Below are 18964 nucleotides of genomic sequence, written 5' to 3' on the forward strand. Positions count from 1 at the left end.
CTCTATGAACTTTTGCATTAGAGAATGAAGTTTTCCACCCTTGTTTCTTTTGAGATCATCTTTCTTCTCTTTTCATGTTATCATATTTGAATTCATATCTCATATATTACAGCAGGTCTACATTCAAGGAACAATATTTATTCATACATTTACTTGACATAGAATGTTGGTATCTTTATTCTTACTTTTCGCCCTTGAGGTATCAAGATCATCGTGTAGGTGTAAAGTGATAATGAGAACATGTGTGCTATCAATATTCGATCATAAAAGTTGTTTTCATTAGCTTGAAAGCAAGAACAAGTGATGTGAATTTGGTCGTTTAAATTTTTTGAAGAGGGATAACGGCATACTGTGATGCTACACCTATTAATGAATAAATGTTCAAAATGATTTATTCAATATACATGAAAATTTTCAAAAAAAAAAGGAATATATATTAAAACAGTTTTCAGCATCAAACTTTCCAATAATTTTTTTTTTGCAATACATTTGCATTATCCATACATTTGCATTGGGGCAAATAAGCACGTCTTACCCTTTGCATTTATTACAAAAAAAAAAGAAGTCTCATAAATTGAGACGAACGAAGGTTTCAACTTTTTACATTACAAATAATCCATCCATGGTATATTGTACATATTTTTAACACCCATTTTAATTAAGGGCGAATAGAAAAATGAAAAACAAAAGCATACATTGTGCATTACTACATTGTATTTCTTGCTATAGAAATACGCTTCATTTGGATTGGGGCAAAGCAAAAAATAATATATAAAAAAACTGAGGAAATAAGAAAAGGAATAACAAACTTCACATATGAGTCATATTTGCCAAGTGAGATAAAACCTATTCTCACACCCTTAAAGCCCAGTACTAGCTGGCGTAATTCTTTAAAGCCCTGTAATGATAGACACCCTCAAAGCTTAGTAATGGCTAGCATAATTCTTTAAAGCCTTGTAACGGCAAGCACCCTCAAAGCCCAGTAATGGCTGGCACACTTAAAGCCCTGTAATGGCAGGTACCCTCAAAGCCCAGTAACAACTGGCATGATTCTTTAAAGCCTTGTGACAGCAGGCATCCTCAAAGCCCTGTAACAACAAACACCCCTTAAAGCCCAGTACTGGCTGGTACAATTCTTTAAAGCCCTGTAACGGCAGGCACCTTAAAGCCTTGTAACGGCAGGCACCCTCAAAGCCTAGTAATGGCTGGCACAATTCTTTAAAGTCCTGTAACGGCAGGCACCTTCAAAGCATAGTACTGGTTAGCATGATTCTTTAAAGCTCTAAAATAGCAAGCACCCTTAAAGCCTAATAACGACTGACACCCTTAAAGCCCTGTAATAGTAGGCACCCTCAAAGCCTAGTAATGGCTGGCAACCGTAAAGCCCTATAATGACAAGTACCCTTAAAGCCCAGTACCAGCTGGCATAATTCTTTAAAGCCCTGTAACGGCAGGCACCTCAAAGCCCTATAACAGCAGGTACCCTTAAAGCACAGTAACAACTGGCATGATTCTTTAAAGCCTTGTAACGGCAGGCACCCTTAAAGCCCAGTATTGGCGAGCACAATTATTTGAAACCCTGTGATAGCAGGCACCCTCAAAGCCCTGTAACGGCAAGCACCTTTAAAGTATTTTATTGTGTTTGTTATCCATTAGTCTTGCATTGTGTTTGGATCTTTGTCAATTGATCATTTTCATTTGCATCACATCACCTCATCACATTGCTAAAAAAAATCATTTCATTGTGTTTGTTATCTAATAGTCTCACATTTAATCATATCTTGTCATGTCAGGGGCAATTAGGTCTTTTCATAGGCATTACATGGTCGACCAAAATGTGTGTTCTATCTTTACTTGTCACTTATATAAGAGAATTCAAAAACACACTTTTTCATATACTTACATAAGAAACAAGTAAAGAGGGGCAACTGTGAACACTGTATTTTATCCAAACATTTTTTTAAATTTAATAAAAATAATAATAAATTCAACCAAAAAAATATAAAATACAAAAATGAAATTTAACCCTTTTTAAGATTATATTTTCAAAATAAAAAAGATCTTTAATTAATAGGTTTAATTTTATTTTAATCTAGATCTTATTTCTTTTAATTCATTAAAAATAACCAAAAAATAATAATAATATAAAATACAAAAAAAAATTTAACTCTTTTTAGGATTATATTTTCAAAAAAATAATAATTTAACAAAATTAATTTTTTTTACTTAAATATTTGAAAAGTCTCTCTGAAATTATCTCAACTATTCAAGATATTAGAAACTAACTTGTAAGAGTCCACTCTTTTTGAATTTCTTCCTTTAAAATTTTGTTATCTTCCAAAAAAAAAGATATGCTTGCTTAATTCAAAATTTATTTTTTTTCTAATTTTTAAAATTAATAAACATGATTAAAAAGAAAAAAAAGAATTATATTTTTTTAAAAAATAAAATAATAATATAAACCGATGGGTTAAACCTAAACCCATCAGTTTCAAAACTCATTCACTCGGTCAGATGCCACACACATTGAGATGAAGAAATTAGATGCCATACACAGAAAGAAAGCAGAGGGAGCAAACAAAAAAGACAGAAGAGAGAAAGAAAATTAGAGCACACACATGAGGAGAAGGCACAAGGAAAGACTCAGCCACATGAAGAAGAAAATAGGAAGACATCAAAAGCTTTGACTGATTCAGAGGAACCTAAAAACGAACAGCACACACATGATAGAATAGAGACGGCGACACAACGGAAGAAAAGGAAAAAGTAAGAGGCAGAGACGGTGATATGAGATTGAAGCGTGTAGCAGTGAGTAATTACTCTTCCCTTTTACTCTTTATAAAAGCCTAGAACTGAGATGGAAAAGAAAAGGAGAAAAATCTAAAAAGTTTTGAGAAAAAGGATTGAAAGAAAGGAAATATTTTTGAAAGAGATGAGAGGATTTCTAGATGAGAGAAATTAGCTGAAAAAAGGAGAAGAGACTGAGAGACGAGAATAAATTTTTGAAAAAGGGAAGGGAGAGAAATTTGGAAATTTTTTAAAGAAAGGAACCAAGAGAGGGGAAGTTTTCTAGAAAAAAAACTAAGGATTTCTAGGTAGAAGTAGTGAGGCAGATTAAGAGGAAGAAGAGGAACTATACAGGTTCTCTAATCTATTTGTTTTTTGAATCTAGAATTTTTTATATTCAATTTTGATTTCTCATTTTCAAACAAGTCCTATGTTTTAATATCACAATGATTTGATCAGTGTTAAGAACCATGAGAGATTGATGTTTGTTTCAAAAAGGATTTGATATCTTGATAGCCCTTTGATAAATCCTCTGCATGTACATATTTTGTTAGACTAGATAGATGAGAACTTAGACACAGGATGGTTTCTGCTTTGATTTCTAGCATATAAGCCTATGCTACAGGGATACTTGTTTTACTTAGTTAATCATGTATGTGTACAAGAATTTAAGCCTTGAAAGATGAATTTTTGCAGGAGTCTTATTTTTCTTTCTTTTTTCTCAAAAAGAAATTATGATTTTCTGAGTATGTTGATTCATGGGAGATACATTCAAATTAGGATATTTGGAAAATATATAAGAACATGCTCTCTAGTTTTAAAGATTTGAATAAAAGTTATGGGTTTGAGCTACGTCATTTTATCTTACTAGTATCTTTATTTTCTTTTCCAAGTTCTAATGGATCACTATCCAATTACCTATAAGATTAGTTGTGGTCTTGTGTCCCTTAGTAATTAAAGAATCAAATTTCAAGGTTTTTGGAAGTTTATCACCAAGCTTGCTTACTAATCTAGAAAATTTGCTAATTTTTACATTTGGTGTTGATTGTTTTGATATATGAAAGGTGTTTATAAGAATAGGTTGCCACGTGATGCCTTGCATGATTTTTAGTTTGCTTTGATTTATATATAAAGATTTGGTATAATCACGATGAAAGGCACCTGTTACAATGACTGAGTAGTTTCCTTACAAAAGATTGAAATAAAAAAAAAAGACAAGTGAAGATATATTCATATTTTATTTATGGGTCATGTGAAATTTTAAGAGTTTTCATAGGCAATTAAAATGATCTCCTACCGTGTAAATCAATAAGAGTTCACAAGTATGAAGATCCAATTTATATAATAAATGTGGGTTCCAATGGCCCATCATTAAAATTAACATTCTTTTTATAATGTAAATAATTTATTTAAGTCTTATGTGAGATTTCAAAAATCTTCGTAGAGACTTAAATTGATCACCTCATTGTGTGAGATAATAAATCCTTATAGATGATGTGATTATCATTTTGTGTATAATAAATAAATAAATGAATTTTGTAAATAAAATAATAAATTTTTTATAATATTAATTAATTAAATTAATAAATTTGAATTAATTTGAATTATAATCACATTTTCTAATTGGATCTTTTAGTCATGTGAGATTTTTAAAATACTGTAGACCTTTAGGATAATTGTACTACTATGTGAGTTAATAAAGCTTTGCTGATATAACAATTAAGATTTCTATATTTAAAAATATACATTGTATAATTATGTATTAAAATATATTTAAAGTGAATTTTATTTAATCCTTTTATTGTGTGAGACTTTAAATCTCTGCAGATATTTAGGATAATCTTGTATCGTGTAAATTAATAAGATTTTATAGATATGAGAGTAAAACTTACATGTTAATATGGGTTCCAAAGGCCCATTGTTAAAATTAGCTCTGTTTTTATAGTTCAAATTAATATTTTATTTAAGTCCCGTGTGAGATTTTAAGAATTTTCGTAAAGACTTAAATTAATCATATCGTCGTGTGGGATAATAAGTTTTTGCAGATGTAGTGATTCTCAATTTTTATAATAAATAAATGATTTTTTGTAAATAATCGTATAATTTACAATTTAGAAAAATTAATTAATCAAATTAATGTATTTAAATTGTAATCATATTTACTAATTATATCTTTTAGTCATGTGAGATTTTTGAATCTTTATAGACTTCTAAGATAATCGTATTATCGTATGAGTCAATAAGACTCTGTAGATATAATGATTAAGTTTTTAATATATATATATATATATATTATATTAAATCAATTAAATTAAAAATGTACTTAAGTATATATTATTTAATCTTTTATCGTATAAGATTTTGAAATCTCTGCAGATATTTAGAGAAATTGCATTACCATATAAACCAATAAGGTTCTACAGATATAGCAGTTAAATTTTCAATCATAAAATATAAAAAAAATAATTTTAAACCCTTTTCTTTTCTTTGAAAAAAATTCAAAAATTGAGAAAATAATTAAAGTTAAATTACTTTTTATAATTTAAAGCACACATATCAAAATTTGGAAATTATTTTATTTTCAAAATGGTGAATATTTTCAATTAATTTCTCTTCAAAAAATATTTTCACCGACAACTTTCAAGCCCAAACTATATGAACTTTGATCTCTATCACAGGGTACATATGCCTTAAAGTCTGATTCTGAGTCAAGTCCTTCCTTATAAATAAATAAATATTTCTCACTTAATTATTATCATTTTTATATCAAACACATGGACATGAAAGGGATAATTAAAATAACTTTAAAACCATATTAATTTAGGACAACATACTTCAGGTAACCTTCTCATGAACGAGTGTTGTAGGTTACCTAACACCTTCCCCATACTCAATCAACTCTCGACCCTATTTTTTGTTTTCGCAGACCATCCTTATTCTCTTTAAATTGGTTTCTCAAGATTTTCCTCAAAATTTTGGTGGTGACTCCTCATTCAGTCATTTCTCACCCCGAAGGTCGGAACCTCTGCTCGCATACCATCCACATCGCATTTTCAGATGTGACAATAAGATTACAAGATTTGATTAGAATTGGGAATAGTTTTGGTTTTGATTAATTAAGGATTCAATTAATTGAATATTTGGATTAATGTATTGGAGGTTGAATATATATAGATCTCTCCCTTTATATATAAATATAAATAATGATATATAAAAAATCTTAGCAAGTTGTATTGGTTTTTTATGTGTATATATGTATTTGTACAAAAATTGATATTGAGCAATAGTACACCTTTTTTTGTAGCCAGAATTGTGAATCTCTTTACTTGGATGAATATCATATGATTTTCCCAACTTTAGTATCTATTTATAATTTTAAATAGTATTGAATACATAATTTCTAGCTCTTTTATTTGCCCTTAGATTATAGATGTTGTTGTGATTGAGTTGGGTTGAATTAGGCTTGATTAGATTATACAAGAATGAAATTAAGTACGAAGAAAGGGCTAAGTGCCCGAGAAAGTCCCAATTTTAAGCTGTTATGCTGTTGAGTTTTCATTTAAGAGTACTAATAACTCTTAAATAAAAATTGTAACCTTTTGAATTCCCTTACTTATTCAATAATAAGTAAGGGAATTTGAAAGGTTTATTCTTATTAGATGTTTTTAATAAAAAAGAAAAAAATATAATGAGTTAATGTACAAATCTACCCTTGAAGTTTTTAGCCAGGCCGCACCTCATATTCTAAAGTATTTTTTAGCACAATTTTACCCCAACGTTTTTTATTTTGGTACAATCTTGCCCCGACATGATGATTTGACCAAATTGACCATTATCTGCCTACATCACTTGCCACGTCAGTGTCTACATTTGAGAATTTTTTTAATCAATTCCAAGTCATCAATTTTCTTTTCCAATTTGAACATTTCTTCTGCCAAAAAAAATCTCTTCTTCTTTATCCCAAAATCATCATTAAAAAATTTCATTCCTTCGCATCTTCTCGTGCACATTGCCCATCCTAACTTCTTTTGGTATACTCAAGTCATTCCATATTTGGGATTTACCAGGACCATGACTTCTACAGTTATTCTAGCAACCAAATTGATTCTGTAGATGTAAATAAGTATAAGGCTACGCTAAATGATCTAATGCCAAGTCTAACAAACATGAAGGAATTAATTAATTAGGATGCCTCTTCTTTTTTCAATTTGAACATTTCTTCTTCCCAAAATCCAATTTTCTTTTAGTATAGATTGTGCTTTATCATCAAGACGCCTTTTGTGTGACATGAAGGAATTAGACCAACATAGGGAAGAAGAAAAGTTCATATATTTAGAACCCTCATGTGTCCATATCATTCAATGAAGACCAAATAGAATGCATGAATGTGTAGAGCAACCCAAATCTAAGAACAAACCTCCTTCCACGATGAGCAACCCAGATCTGAGAACACAGCCCAGATCTAAGAAGGCAAAAAAGACAAGGAAGGGGAGAGATTGCCTAGCAAAACGTATAACGAAATCAAGAACTATTAGAACACCCATTTTAGAGAAAGGCTACATAACTAAGGAACTAACCCATTACTCAAAAAAAGCTCTTGTCCCTGCCTTCTTCTCCAAACAATCACTCTTCTAAGATTACGACCTGCTCTTCTTCTTTGATTCCTAGAAGTGATAGTAACCAGAACTTGAACTTGTATTCCAATGCAATAAGTAGATCTATCGGCTAGGAGAAGACAAAGGGTATGGATTTAGTTGGAATTGATGAAGAAGATGAAGGGGACTGGTTTTAATTTGGGTTGTGTTCATTCGGACTAGTTCAAGGGAGGAAGAGGAATTGATTTCAAACTGACGTAGATTATTTTTTTAAATTTTTAAAATAAGCCAGGTGGCTGCCAATAAAGCAATTGAAAATTGAACTAACAGTCAAACTAGTCAAATATTGACAGCATGGCAAGATTGTATGAAATTAAAAAATGTTAGGGCAAAATTGAGATAAAAAAATACTTTATGATATGAGGTGTGTCTGACTAAAAACTTTAAGGGTAAATTGTATCTTAACACAAATATAATTAGTATTGAAAAGTTTATTTGTTTTCACCTAAGTTTCTAATGCAATATGGTAAGGCCCCAATTAAATTTATTTTTAATAATGGGAATTTTTTTTATTGAGGATCCCCATTGTTTTTAATCAAGTAGCTCAAGAGTAAGCCATTGAATTAATTAGTGGTTAATTTATTTATTATATTTCACTTATGATGATTGAGCCATTATTTATCACATCTCTTGCAATAATTTGCAATATACTGGGATGATTATAGATAAGGAATGGATGTCTACAGATCGAGGATCAAGGGAATATTTGGAGGCAATGAGCCACTTTATTAAAGCTGGCATTGAATATGAGGGAGGCACTAAGAGCATTGTGTGCCTTTGTTTAAGATGTGGACTCATGAGGCAAGCCACTGCACAAGAATTTAAAGACCATTTAGTGGTGGCTGTAACTATGTGTTACATGACTTTGACACAAGTATAGATAAGGTAGATTGTGTTGAAGAGATGGCCAATGCGATAGAAGTAGAACTCAATGATTGTCTTAAAATGCTTGAAAGTTTGAGAAGTGATGCGAAGACACCATTACACATTAGTCCAAGGAAACACGTGTCATAGTTGACTATAATGTTGAAATTGTATCGGTTAAAAGTAGTAGGTAGGTAGAGTGATACAAGCTTCACAAACTTACTTTTATATTTGCATGATGAAATGCTACCGAAGGACAACAAACTTCCAAAGCAGTTATATGATGCAAAAAGGTATTGAAATCCATTAACCTGAGCTACAAGAAGATACATGCTTGTCTAAACAATGCATTTTATTCAATAACAAACATGAATCATTATTTGAGTGCCCGAAATGTTTAGCATCATGCTAAGGAAAGCAAGAAGAGTCCAGAGAAAGTGCTATAATACATTCCCATAGTACCTAGATTTAAAAGATTGTATAAAAGTGAAGTAAATTGATAACTCTCTATATTTTCATGTATTTTGAGGAATTTTATTAGTTAATTAGAGAGTCATCTAATTATTTTTTTTATTTGTCTTATGTTTAGTGTTTATTTTAGTGTTAATTAGCTCGTCTTGTAAATATTGTGTTTTGATTTTGTTTTAAAGTATTTTCTTTTGTTAAGCTAAGTCATTTTGGATTTGAGGAAACCCTACAAGAGCTTGGAAGAGGTGGAGAAGGAAAATATAATGAATTTAATGAAAAAAATTGAATTGTTATGATCATCGCTACAACATTCACCACAGCAAGCTACTATTACAAGCAAATTCTGAACTAGAAATAGAGCCTGTTATAGCAAGTTTCGCACTAGAACGCATAGTTTCTATTTTTTCTATCTGATAAAAGAGAAAAACTAGGGTTTTTCGAGAGAAGCTTCATTTTTTACATTCTTTAAAGGTCCAGAGGTGATTTTGGAGAGCTTGGGATGATTTTGGAGGTTCGAAGCAAGATAACTCATCATCATTCACGTTTTCAGTGAGTTTTTCTTCACTTTTCTCCTTCTTTCTCCTATGTATCTGATTTGGTCCTATTATTTTGCTGTTTTGAGATTGTATTTAGCTATGTGTGGTTGAATATTGATGCTTTAGAGTTCTATGAACTTATTTGCTCCGATTGTATCTTGAATTGCCGATTACTTTGTGATTAATAGATGTTTTATGTTTTAATTCTAGTTCTTATTTATGTTGCTTGATGATTAGCCACTATTAAGTGATAATTTGGAGGAATAGAATGAACTTGGGAAAGGAATTTTTGTTTGAACCATTGAAATTGAATGCTTAGGATTAACCATGGTTAATTTGCCTCTAGGACAGGAATGTACCTAAAGGACCTAAGTGGTTAGAAGGGATTTGAATTTAATGGTCTTAATCTAATTTTTGCAAGGAATTGTTGGATTAAAATTAAGTAAGGTTTTGGGTAATCATAAGATATTCAAGATTAATTCTAGTGTCATAACTCTTAAAATTAAAATTAAAAGCAATTTAATTAGTAAGTTAAGTGTAATGGAGCAAATGAGGGATTAGAACTCTCGAGTGCTTTCCTAATCATTGCTTAATTTTAGAGTGCCTTAAAATCTTAGTTGCTCATTTTAGATTTGTCTTTTATTTTTAAATTGAATCATTCACCATTTCAATTTGCTTGCCTAACGTGAATGAAATTAAGAATTTAATGCCTATTTGCTAATTTACTAATTCTCTATGAGATTGATCTTGATTTGTCATTAGTTACAATTAAAACCTGTACACTTGTGATGTCCCTTTGATTTTTGTGTTTATCAAGTTTTTGGCATTGTTGTTGGTGAATTAAGGCAATTGGTTATTAGCATTAAGTGATCTTTAGTAATTTTTCCTTAAGCATTTATTTTTGTTATTTTGTTTCCTTTTTGTTTTGTTAAGTTGGATCCTTGATCTTCTCTTGTTCTTATAGGTCTATTTTTACATACCATGCAAGGGTAAATCGAAAAAGACACCTATAAGAACAAGGAGTCTTAAAGAAATCTTGGAAGCTTCACCTCAAACTCAACCTTTGACTAGTGAAAATGTTACAAATGAAGGAATGGTTGAGGATGAGAATGATAGGCTATGTGTTACTAATTTTTGGGGTAGACAAGCTAGAAGATATCAATCTAGAATTAAAGTGCCTGACTTCCAAGTGAACAACTTTGAGATTAGAAAACCATACTTAAGATGATTGAGATGAATGGAAAATTTATGGGAAATCAAGATGAGGATCTTAATAGACATTTGTGAACTTCCTTAATATATGTGACTCATTCAAGCAAAATGAAGTTCCGCAAGATGTCAACCGTCTTTAACTTTTCCCTTACTCTTTATGGGAAAGCTAAGGATTGGCTCAACAATTTAGATGAGGGTAGTGTCTCATCATGAGAGGAAATAGAAAGTAAGTTTAAATCTAGATTTTTCCCACACAACAAGATGGTTGATTCTAGAGCCAACATTCTCAACTTTAATCAACATTTTCATGAACACTTGTATAAAGCTTGGGAAAGTTTAAATAATTGGTGAAGTAGAGTCCTGGTTATAATCAAGAGAAATGAGTTTTGATTTAAGTCTTTAGTAGTCAGTTCACACCTGAATTCAAGTCTGAAATGAATTCAATCACAAATGGGGGGATTACAAAGCAACTAGTGAATTATGTCTAGAACTGTTTGGATGATCTCGCTACTAATTACATCCAGAACAATAATGAAGGAAGACCTAGGAGACCACTAGAAAGAGTTATTGATGACTCTTCATGTTCCCAAGTAGTGGCTTTGCTTCAAACTATTAGTAAGAGATTTGACTGCTTAGGAGCAAGAGTTGATTAGAACAATGGTAGACTATTAGGAGCTCATGCCATATATGCTCAATGTGATCATTGTCGAGATACACGTGCAATTGAACAGTTCTATTTTCTCAACAGATTGAGATGATAAATTATGCTAGGAATTACCATGGTAACAATTAAGTCAACCAATTTTCGAACACTTACAATCTTGTGTGGCATTAAAATCCCAACTCCTCTTAAAGAAATAGTGCAACTTTAAATCAAGCTTCATCTTATGGTGCAAGGCCAATTAATCCACTAGGTTTCTCACCAATTGGAAAGCAAGTTATGCCAACTCAAGAGTCAAAAGTCAACTTAGAAGAAATGCTAGTGATAGGGATTTATTTGCTTATCCTCAAAATTAAACTAAAGCTAACCCTAATGCAATATAAGGCCAACCCCAGGTCATCTTCCAAGGAATGATTTTAGTCTAATTAAAAGTTAGCTAGTGGAATAAATCATCCAAAGTTGTAGGAATTTAGTTACCTAATTATCTATACTAATTACCTAATGTGCAAGTAATTAAAATGGTAATTAAAATGAGTAAAATGAACTTTTCTTTTCACAAGAGTGGAACCCCAGAGATTAGTTAATTTTAGACTCATTATCTTCTCATGATTAGGCTAAGTTTAGCTTCCTTTCCCCTTTGACTAAAACTGTCATGACTTAAGAAAATTATCCTAAGTCAATTAACCTAATTAGCTAACTTCCTTAGGTCTTACATTAAAGTTCCTAGTTCAATTAACCAATTGAAATAAAAATTAGCTAAGTGATTCACTTAAAATCTTCTCTCAACAGCCATGGTCAAAACAATAATGTGAGTAACAACAAGATTATGTCAAGCTACTTAACAATACAAGCATTAACATCACAAGATTATGTAATATCAACACATGCAATTCATTAAATGAAAAACACAAGATTATGTGCTCAACATGAAGTGGCCAAATCAGTCATGGCAGCCCATAGAAGAAATTAAATGAAACAATCATTTTCTCTTTACATCAACATCAAATTCAAATTAGAATTTACAAGCCAAGATGATCAAACCTTAGATTAAGGAATCTAATCATCTAGTAAAAAGAGAAGAGGATAGAAAACAAAAAAAATTAGCCATATTGAAGCTCAAGACTCATCCTTCATCTTCATCTCTCTAGGATTCCACTAAGAAACTTAGCCAATCTTCATCATCTTCAAGAACCCTAAGTTAGAAGCTTGTTGATCGAAATTCATAGAACTTGGGATGAAGAAAATGAGCTTAGAACCTTATGAAATAGGAAGGGATGGAACGCAAATGAAGAGAGGAGAAGAATGGTGTGAGTTTTGTGGAAGTTTGGTGGCTGAAAATAGAGGTTAGGGTGTTGGAAAATGAAGAACAAAAGAGAGAAAATAAAGAATACTATGAACAAGAGAGAGAGAGAATGTGGAAAAGGAATGAGATGAGTGTTGGATCTCAATTCTTGTTGAGAATAGTGAGAATAATGGTTGATCCTAATTAAAAAAAATAAGAAAAGAAAATAAAAAGGAAAATGGGAGCCTTGTCACACTTGCAAGGTGGAAACCTCCTATTAGTTTGTAGATGATTCTGAGGTGTGTGTAATTTTTCATGTGTCATCCACATTTTCAAGCTAATTTAATCACCAAATTAAGCCTAATTCATGTGCAAACCATCAGCTTTGACCTCAAGGAATGTTGACTTCAATTACCCAATTGATACATAAGTCACATGCCACCTATGTCACATAAATCACATAATTCAATTAAATAATATGTGATATAATAAAATTTAATTAATATTTAGAATTAAATTCATAATTAGAAGGGTTACTTAATTAAAATAACCAAGTTTTAGACTGCACAACATTATATAAAAACTTTCACACAAAGACAACCTGAAAACTAGGTCAAACTAAGACATTTAAGAAAGTGTTAACTTTTTATTTAATTACTCCCAAACTAAAATAAATTTTAAAAATATAATTTCACGACTCATCAACTGGACATAAAATGAACTTTTTAATTTTTTTTTACATTTTCTCAAAAGTTTATTTTTTTGGACCAAAATGCCCCTAGTGCACTAAATCTAGAAATGTAGGCAAAATTCTAAATCTAAAGCAATGTGTGCACTTTAAGGTGATAAATCATTAATAAAATGATTCTAATTGACAAATAAAAGTGTGTAACAAATGTGTTTCATCAATTCCCTCACATTTATCTTTTGCACTTCAGATAAAATCAAGTAAAAAAGGTCCCAAAAGAAACTCTAAAACAAAGAAACAAAAGAAAAACAATGTTCAAAGTCACTAAAATACTAGCTCAAGAACTTCTATAAGTTATCAATCAATGTGGTAATAATTAAGAATGAATAATGTACATCACAAATAAACCCTTACCAAGAATCAATGTGAAAGAGTAAGCCTCTCTAAGTTAAATGTTTGCTCTCATCACTCAAAATATATAAGATATTCAATTTCACTCAAAATTCCTTAGGATAAACTCTGCCATAAGTTTTTAACTCTTCTACATCTCTACTACTAAATAGCACTTACAATCAAGAATCAAGTAGACTTTATTAGTTTGTAACATGGGTAATGAAAGGATGTCTAAGAAATGCATATATGAAAACAATAGGGTTACCATCAAGATAATGCTAAAGTCAAGATAGATCCCCTTAATATGCAAAGTATAATCTAATTCAATTGAATGGACACCTTAACATAATGAGGATGGAAAGAAATGATAAAAAATAATGAAACAAATGGAATGGATGAGCTAGGCAACTTTTTATTCTTTTTATTCTTTTATTTGTGTCCTTGTTTTCTTCTTTTTGTTTCTTTTTCTAGCAACTTTATTGCTTTTCTTTTTTACTGCATTTTTTTTCAAATTTTTCTTTGCTTTGCATTTCTCTTTTGGTTGCCCCTAACTCTTTGAAAATAACATAAAAGAATAGATATAATGGAGTAACAACAAAGGATAAAGAGTAATGGATAGAAAAATGACAATAGGCATCCACTCACTTGATCTAGGACATGAAATGAATATTAAAAAGATATATAAAAGTGCAACATGTATTCCTTGGGGAAAATAGGGTGAATATTTATTTTTAAGAATCAAACTAAAAGCTCAAAGTAACTAACAAAGGATAATCAATAATAATGGATTGGCTATTTGGCTCTTGGCTATTTTTTTATGAATGCCATCTTTCATCTTCTATCAAACAAGTGCAAGACATGTAGTCTCAATTAAGAAGTGAAACAAATTCTAGAACGTACATCACTAAGGAATTAATCACACATGAGTGCATGGCCTCTTCCATGAAAGGGTAATGTGCCACTCTAAGCCATTAATTCAAGATAAAAGAATGTTCACTCCACACCTATTCAATCCTAAAAATTACCACATCTCAATTATCAAAATATCTATTCAAAGAGCTAGGTAATTAAGTAACTTTAAACAAAACAAAATAAAGTATAATTTTTTTATTTTCTTAAAAAAATTTTAAACACGAAAAAAAATAACATAAAATATTTATTTCTCTCCCCCACACTAAAATCATGCATTGTCCTCAATGTATGTATAGACTAGTGATAAAACAAGGTGAGATCAATAATGAATGCATAACAAAAGTGTGGTGAAAAATTTTTTTTCAACACACAAACAAAGAAAAAGAAACTAAAAAAATCAAAGAAAATAAATCTGCTATCTACTAAGTTCATCTCCCCCACACTTAAACTATACCAATCATTAAATATATCAATCAAAGCAAGGTAAAAACTCAAGGTTAAAGATATACAACCTTATCATGGTGGCTCAAAAATGAAGTTGGAGTCTCTAATCTTGAAAATGTCTTTCTTCCATGTCCTTTGATTACCAACTCCTTTAACATCTGGATGCTTTGCCTCACATGGTAATGATCTTTCTATATCCAATGCAAGATCATAAGAGATAACTTCCTTAGGAATGTCAAGGATGAGTTCTTTTCCTTCTACTTAAAGTGACATAATTTATTTTGTTTTCTTCATATCTTTTTCAATTACTTCCACATGCCTCATAGCCAATAGTGCTACTTGTGTAGAATCTTTCTCTAATAGCTTAGGAATCTTATGGTCATCAAGCCCAAGTAGAGTAGATTCTCTTATGCCAACTTCATATATGCTTGCAACTACATCACAAGAAAGAGAACCCTCCTCTTGGCCCATAAGATCAAGAAAAGATTCTATTCATTATCATCAAGTAACATATGAGAGAAAGAATCCACATCTTGCAAAAAGTCATCAATTTCTAAACAATCTTTACAAACATATTTTTCAACACAAAAGCAAGAAACATGTGGAGTCAATAAAGAATAATCATCATGAGGAAGTGAGGTGTTTGCATATTGCTCAATAGCTTCTTCGACCAAAATGTCAATAGCATTGAGACCAAGTAAAGAATAATCCTCAAAGGCTCTTTTCATTACCTCATATATGTTGAAGGTAACATGATAATCTCCATATTTTAAAATCAAACTACCTTTTTTTATATCTATCAATGTACAGGCAGCCCTCATAAATGGCCTTCCTAGAATCAAAATGTCATCCCCAGTCCCTTCCTTAGACATATTAAGCACATAGAAATCCATGAAAAATAATAGATCTTTAACACAAACTAACAAGTCTTCTACTATTTTATGTGATCTCCTAATGCTCCTATCCGGTAATTGGCATATCATTGGTGTTTTATGCATGCAATTCAAATCAAAGGCATGGAAAATAGACAATGGCATCATATTTATAGCGGCCCTTAAATCAATCAATGCATTTGAAAAATTTGTATTGCCAATTTTACATGGAATTGTGAAAGAACCGAGGTCGTCATACTTAATAGAGAGTTGAGGCTTCATTATAGCACTCACAGAAGAGGGTAATTAAACCATAGCATTAGGCCTAAACTTCCTCTTGTTTGTACAACAATCCTTTAAAAATTGGCATATTTAAGAAAGTTTTTCATAACAACATCCATCAAGGGTACATTTATATGAATTTTATGGAAGAAATCATATATCTCTTGATCAATTTCCCTTTTAATTTTCTTAGGAACAATTTGTACTTGTGGAAAAGGAAGTCTCTTTATGAGTTCTTGATTTTGTTTTGCTTTTTCCTTCCTTAAACTTTCCTTTCTTGTTTCACTTTGCTCGGCCTCTTCCTCTTTTTTCTTGCTAAGCAATTCAGCCATAATCCTCTTTTCCACCTTGGATAGTGGTTGCTCACATATGATCTTCTCAATGTTCTCATCATCATCATCCCTATAAAAAGATGCATCATTAGGAGCAAAAGAAGAACTAGAAACATTAACATCAAGAGAAGAATTCAAAGATGAAGTCTCTACCTTCCCTTCTTTTTGGGGTTCTTGTACTCTTTCTCCTAACTCCTTGCCACTCCTTAATGTAGTAGCATTAAGATTAGCTTTAGGATTAGCAACAGTGTTGGATGGTAATGTAAGAGCTTGAGCTTTGGTTTCACTTAATTGGTTAACAAGCGTATTCATTTGAGAAGTAAGGGCATCAATTTTAGAGTTCTTATTCTCACTCTTGATGGACCCCATAGCACGGATGACATGGCATTAATAGTAACGAAGCTTGAGGATAGTAATCATGAGCATGGTGACATAGAAGGAGCCTAAGGCAAGGAGCAAGGAGCCTAATACTTCCAATCTAATGTACCTAAAGACCCATTACAATATATTGGAGGTCCAATGATAAGAGCTTGAACTAAAGCTATGAAGCAAGCCTTATTCAGTCTTATACAAGAAGTTCAACAGATTGAAGAGCATTGGAGCACTCCTCTCAAACCTAAAGGAGAGCATCTATACATGTATAATATGCTTAAGATCTAAATTCATAAAGAGTTAAGCCCGAGAGATGCAAACCTTAGCCCAATGTAACGAAGACTGCAAGTTGAGCCTCTTACAAGCAAGGAGGAAAGAAACCATAGTGAAAAAGTCAAGGATGGCATGATTTTAAATCCTTTATCATCCCTTAATTGTCTCCTAAATTATTTCCTATTTTAATGGTCATTTGATTTGACTCCCTTTCTTAAGGAGCAAGATTAGTCTTAGTTTCCTATTTTGAGTCTAGTCAAAGATTAAAATTAATTATATTATTAATTTCTAAGTTTTATAATCCCATAATTTTAAGACCACATCTCCTAAATTAAGTGGTGAATATTTTATCATTATTTTATATTATTTTTCCTTTTTAATATTAGAAAATTAGGGTTTTAATTTTAGGAAATAGTTTTATCCATGAGCCTATATAAATTAGGCATGCTCCCTTTTGTAAATAGAACAGAAGTGGAATGAAATTATTTATTTTAGAGTTTATAACTCTTGTGAGCCTTAGTACTTTATGGTGGCATCTCGTGTAAGAAACAGACGTGATCAAGAGCATGATCAACTCATATGGTGTCTTCGAAGGTTGATGTTCCTAGAGGTAGGTGCTCTAGAGGATCTTTTCCTTCATCATTATCCTATTATTTATTTCATATCTTTCTTTATTCTCATCATAAATTTCATCTCTTTCTTTTTGTTCTTGTGTTTTTGTTATGTCAAGGTTCTGTCCCTAAACTAGCACGATTTTGCTTCCATGTCCCCTATCAACTCTCATTACCCATATTCTCTACCTTGTTCCTTAAGCCATCATACATGTTCTTGTACAAGGTATTCAATTTAATTAATTACTTTCATAACACATTCACATCATTAGAAGAATTGGAATTAGAAAACTCTCAATTGGCACAAGTCTCCTTTCACCATAAGAATTAGAAAAAGGTACGGGAAAATTACCATTGGGATTGTAGTTGCGGGAAGAGCTACCTTAGGTCAAAGGGTATAGAAGCTCATAGCCTTGAGGGTTTTGATATTCTCCTCTTAGTTGTCTTGCAAAGCCATATTTAGATTTGAATAGGAAAAATTAGGATGCTCTCTCTATGAAGGGTTGTAAGTGTTTGAATAAGCACCTTGCCCTTGCCTCTTACCAAAATCTTATTTCTCATTATAAATAGCATTCACTTGCTCAAACTTTATAGGACAATTGCTTTCTACATGCATAAGTGAATCATAAAAAGAATAAGAATAAGTGGTAAGTATTTGAGAATTACTTACATTGCTCACTTGAGATATTTGTGGAGCCAAATTCTCCCAATCTTGGTAGCTAGCAAGTCCACATGTAAATCATTAATCATTGAGGAACCCACCATATTCACATTTCTCTTCTCTCTTGTGCAGTTTTGACACTACTTAAGGCCATCTTGTCAATTAGTTCCCAAGCCTTTAAGGAAGTGAGGTTAATCAGGCATCCACCACTGGTGACATCAATGTTAACTTTATCCCTTGGAATTAAGCTCTCATAGAAATATTGGACTAAATTCTCACTAGAAATTTAATGGTGTGGGCATTTCGTCAAGAGACCTTGGAATCTAGTCCAATACTCATAGAGACTCTCATCCTCTCCTTGTTGGACACCATAGATTTACTTCCTCAAGTTGGTGACCTTGAGATTTAGAAAGAATTTATCCAAGAAGAGTCTTCTTGGCTTTGCCCATGTGCTCACTTTTACATAAGAAGGGTAGTTGAAATACCACTCCTTTGTTAAACTTTCAAGAGAAAATACAAAATCCTTACCTTAAACATCATCAACATTTACATGCATAGGCTTCATTGTATCACAAACCAAGTAGAGGGTATGCAAAAACCTATAATAATCCTTTCTTGGATTGCATAAAGGAAATGTCCCTCTCTATACCTTTCGCCAT

General features: G+C 31.5%; 1 non-coding gene across 1 annotated transcript; it reads left to right on the forward strand.

Moving 5' to 3' along the window:
• Nucleotides 1-18589: 18589 nt before the first annotated feature.
• On the forward strand, nt 18590-18696 carry LOC129304304 (small nucleolar RNA R71). Its single transcript, XR_008591669.1, has one exon. It is a non-coding gene; the product is annotated as a small nucleolar RNA R71 (small nucleolar RNA).
• Nucleotides 18697-18964: the final 268 nt, after the last annotated feature.

This window comes from Prosopis cineraria, unplaced genomic scaffold (genome assembly GCF_029017545.1).
Source record: "Prosopis cineraria cultivar Desert tree isolate PC_DT_omini unplaced genomic scaffold, ASM2901754v1 PC2, whole genome shotgun sequence".
In the NCBI taxonomy this organism is placed as follows: Eukaryota; Viridiplantae; Streptophyta; class Magnoliopsida; order Fabales; family Fabaceae; genus Prosopis; species Prosopis cineraria.